This window comes from Paramisgurnus dabryanus, chromosome 12 (genome assembly GCF_030506205.2).
Source record: "Paramisgurnus dabryanus chromosome 12, PD_genome_1.1, whole genome shotgun sequence".
Classification (NCBI taxonomy): Eukaryota; Metazoa; Chordata; class Actinopteri; order Cypriniformes; family Cobitidae; genus Paramisgurnus; species Paramisgurnus dabryanus.
Window position 1 is genome coordinate 30478634 of NC_133348.1, and position 5182 is coordinate 30483815.

Consider the following 5182-nt stretch of genomic DNA (forward strand, 5'->3'; position numbering starts at 1 on the left):
AAGCTCGCCTGAGTCTGTTGTAGTAGGCCTGTGGAGTTTCGTTTCTGCTCTGTTTGAGGTCCATTGCTGTAACTAGTCCTTGTTCTGATTCTGGATCCGAAAACTCTTCTATTAAAGCCTTTTGCAGCTGCTCGTAATCCATCTTGACGTTTTCTGGCTGCCGGTCAAGGAAACTCCTCACCTCACGACTGGAAGTAACCCGTAGCAGATACAGTTTGTCTCTTGTGGTTACATTTGGCAGTGTTTGCACATAAAAGTCAATGTCCTGCAGGTAAGAGTGGATATCATGGCCACCTGCAGGCTCCGGGGTAAATGTTGGGATATTTCTAGCCAGCTTGGCGAGGTCTTTGGGTGCCACGCCGGGCATGTCTGCAGGTGACCTCGGGAAATTTGTTTGTCCCCACCCTGTGGTAGTGAGAGGTTCTGGGATGCTGGCTGATGTCTTTAACAGTGGGCTCTCGCCCCCCTTTTCAACAGAAAAGCTTTGGTGGGGGGCTGCAGGCTCACTGGTTGAATGAAAAGGAAAGGTTGGTTTTTCCCTTACTTGTTCAGCTTGCAGTTTATATGCATAAATAAGTTCTCTTTGGGCAGAGTCAAGGTCGTCCCTAGCCTGGTCTCGTTGTTGAGCCAGAGCTTGACCTTCATCTTGAGCCGCTCACAGGTGATTCTCACAGGCCTTCAGCTTGGCATCACGTTCCTTCAGTTCTGCCTTTGCTGTCACCAGAAGATGTTTAGCCTGCTGGAGCTTTCCAGACAGCTCTTCTCTGGCTGTCTTTTCCCGTTGCTCTTTGTGCTCTGTGTCTGTGCGGAGTTTTGACAAGGCCTCTTGGAGTTGTCCAATCTCGTCCTTTAGCCTCCTGTGCTCCTCCTCCGTTGATGGTTGTTGTATATATATGTGGGCTATGAGCTTATTATCTGGGCCTTTCTCCAGCGGCACAGATAATCAGTGTGGGGGAAAAAAAGGGAAAAAGTTTAGTAATTTGTCGCTTTGTTAAAACCTATAGGTCGCCTTGGACATTTGGTTAATCGAGCGTATTACTAATGAATTCTCCTAATGGTTTGTGCAGTTTTGCTCTTTCAGCCCAAAAGTGAATCAAAATAATTAAAATTAATTAATTATAATGATAAAAATAAAATAAAACAAAATAAAATAAAGAATGAGGAGGATAGGTTGCTGGAAATGAAATGAAACAGGAACAGAAAAGAGAGGAAAGATAAACAAATAAATAATAAAAAACTAATAAAATGAAAATAATAATAATAAAATAAACTGAAAATGGGAATTGAGACAGCCAACAGACAAAGTACTAAGGCTGGGAAAATGAAGAGGATAGGAGGTGGAAAAGGGGTTTCCTGTTTCAGCTTAGCAGGTTCTCTACCCTAGATTTGATGACAGGGCCTTACAGGGAGAGGGCACTATGGAGTCATGCGGGCTAGGGGAGTGGCTTAGCTAGATTGGCTGGGCTAGACCCAACCTGAGAGGGATCTGGTGCCTCTAGTGGCTACAGAGAGGAGAAAAGTGCATCTCTTTTACACTAACACTTGTTGACTATTTATTTAAGACAACCCAGGGTGGAACACAGAGACAAGGCGCTTTCCTGAGCACGCAGCCAAGAGTGCCGGGCCTTCTGCCCTCCCCACCTCGACCGCTCAACAATCACGCACTTCGCACCGCCGGGCCGCACTCAAAGGTGTCACCCACCAACTGGCACTGTCGCTAGGGCTTTGTGTGTCAGCTGGCACGGTTAGCGATTGGAGTGCCCGGTGGCGGAGGTCGCACTGTGTCTTGCTGCCTAAGGTGCTAAAGGAGGGAGCTACCGCAGCACCCCGACTGTAACAAACTCGAGTTCAGTGGGACTGGTCTCTTGTAGAACTCACCGCTGGCGAAGTCCTGATTTATCTATCAAGTGTTAGCTTTCAAGAGACGCACAGGGGCTTATCCTATTGCACCAGTTAAAAACATAAATGAATTCACTGAGAATGGGGCTGAATTCTATTCACAGTAAAGAATTGATTCAATTAAAATTTTTAATAAATCAAACTGCATTAAATTTAAATTTAAACTTAATTAAAATACAACCTCTACAATAGAAAAGAGAATAGGAAAGTAAGGAGCGGGAGAGAACAGCAAAAATAAAATAAAATAAAATAAATCAAAATAAAATAAAAATTAAATAAATAAATAATAACTTAATAAAGACATAGTAATATTAATTATTATTTATAATTTAAGACCATAACATTCAATATGTAGGAAACAAAACTACAAAGTAGTAAAATAACCTAGATATTGAAGTAAGGTCAGAAATCCAAGTTTGACACTTCCCAAAAGAGTTTATGAGAGGGCCAAACGAACTTTCCCCACCAGATGGCGATATTTCGCCCAACAAACAAAGAAAGCGGAAGTCAGGCGTAAAGTAAAGGAGAAGGAGAAGTGTTAGACACTCATTACTGACATCTAGTGTTAGAACTAGGTAGTACGCTTTAAACTGACAAAGATTCGCTTCTATTCAACAATTACATTGGCAGCCGCTGTGTTGCTAAGACGACGAATTTGCTCGTGTTCGCATTGCCTATTTTAATTTTGGCTTAGTTACCGGGACACGCAATAAACAAAGAGTCCAACGTGCTTTATCGTACGTTGTGACTATAAATACTTGATCAAGTTTTCATCTGCAAAAAAATTGCAGTCTTACCCTCAGTGCTTACAATTTTAAAAATCCACGTACGTGAATAAAATGGAAAAATACAATAGACAGCTTCTCTAATTGTAAATCATTTCCTGGAGATTTAACAAAAAGGCCTTATCAGATGGGAGTACTCACTCGACCACCGCTTCGCTCTAAATAAAGGAATTCTACTCTTTATTAGGAGGAATCGGACGGTAATGCAGCGTATCAATACGGTTACCTTAAAGACTGCAGTTAACTATACATAACAGGGGCGCGAGTCTGTTACGTCCTGAAAATGATACATGAAATTACATTTTCATTCATACAACTAAATAACGAAATCAGTTATAGCTGATAGTTCTTTTTCATTCACACAATGCAAAACACATTTGACTAGTAACTGGTTTGCTCAGAAAATAATGTTTAAATCTGCCTGCGCGTTCTCCACCATTAAAATTTAGCGATTCAGTGGGAGGAGGAGAATGGCATTATTTAAAACACTATAAACCTCCAACCGACACACTACGGGGATTCCCAAGGGAATCTTAGATTTTAGCTCAAAAGGGAATATTATGTATAATTAACTGTAATTAACTATACAAATTTATCAGGTTTTACCTGGCATAGCAGAATTAATAATAACAATTAATTAATATGTTCGTCCACCGAAGACATAAATCCATAATCGTATATTAACATCTGAGAAATGTTAATTTCATGGCCTTTAAAATTAACTTTCTTACTGATATACAGTGCTACTCGCAGCTTGTAGCTGGATCAAAAGGCAGAAATAGTGACTTTAATTTCGTGAGCATTGAACACAGAAACAATTCAATTGTGAAAATGCAAAACCGGTTTATTAACTACAAACGAAGTACACAAAACGACAAACTAAACATACACACATACAATAACATAAAACATAGATGAGAAAGAAAAGCTGGAAAAAGCTAGAGAGAGAGTAAAAGATTGGCAATAGCACTATTGCTTAACATCTGCACAAACCATCAGAAAATCTCTAAGGATCGCCTTAATTTTCATAAGGGGTAAAGCTTAAACATCAGCGAGTAAAACATTGCTTTGGCTCTTTGTGATGTAGTGCGACGTTTCTGATGCGCGCGGTGCGAGCAGGGAGAGAGATAGAGAATCCAGGTGTGTTCGTAAGATGAAAGAGTCCGTTAAGTTGTTTCGTAGTGCGGATTGGTCCGCTTGGTTTTCCGAACTAGCGCAAAGCCAGGAAATTACTGTCCAGAAGAGTAGGACAGGGCTCAGAAAAAAGATGATGAATCCGAGGGACTCTGGGTGAGTCTCATCGAGTTTCCAAACTGCGCTGACGGGTTACCTGAGTAACCGAGCGACCGAGCGAACTCAGTGGTCTGAGCAGTGATGGCTTGGGCAATAGGCCGTTTTGACCTTTCATGCGCCCAGCCCATTTTAGGTGAATGACCCATGTGCGAAGTGTTCGATCGCGCAGGAAACAAGCCTTTGTTCTTTCAGACATCACATTTGCGTAATTGCATAATGATAAAAGTTTGTTTCCATAACTCTTCAAATATATTAAATGACATTGATGCAGCTTATGGTAATATGATACATAGCAATGATTATGAAATAAAAAGTAGATTAATTTGATACTAGACAAGACATGGGTTTAAGATCACGTTGAATAATAATTTCATACCTAAGATATGAACCATGCTACAGTGAACAAAATCTAACTAAAGTGTTAACACACAGTTACATCATATATACACCATCATGCAGTAAAGGGATATAAAATATATATTGCTGTGTCTCTGGCGATTGTCGTTCGATCGGCTCTCAGGTTTCTCTGGTGGAATTCCTTTGAACCTCCTTTGATGACTGCATTTGTTTTATCTGTCGCCCATTTTACAACCTTGATAGGTGATAGAGATCTCGACAATTGTCACAAAAGGAGACAGGGGTTATCTAATTATCACAGTTTTAGGGCTGTTACGATCCAGACGCCAAATGGCCTTGATCTGACTCCGAGCCATCTGTTACAAATGAGATCCTCAGTAGAAATGGCCTCACAACATTTGGAATGGCCCAGCGAGTACATGAATGGGGTTTTCAAAAAGACCAACCTCCCCGTGCACAGTTTCATGAACTGATGCGCCTGACAAAGAAATGGCTACAACCTGAAAAGAGCACTGCAGCAGCTGTGGTCGAGAAGGTGGTGGTAGATAAGTATTTAAGAGCCCTTCCATATGAAGCAAAAAAAGTAGTCACCCAGAGCAACCCAATAACGGCAGAGGAGATAAGAGTCGGTTGAAAGATATCAAGCTAATGTGAAAATGTTAAGTTTCCGGACACAAGCTAACTCTCCTCCACAGACAAGGAAAACACCCAAAGGTCGATCAACAAAGTGGTTTAACCAGAGGAAGGGAAACAGTAGTCCCTACGAACAACAAAAAGCATTTGCAGATTACAGTCCTCGAACATGTTACAAATGTGGGGAGCTTGGTCATATCTCTTGGCAGTGTGAC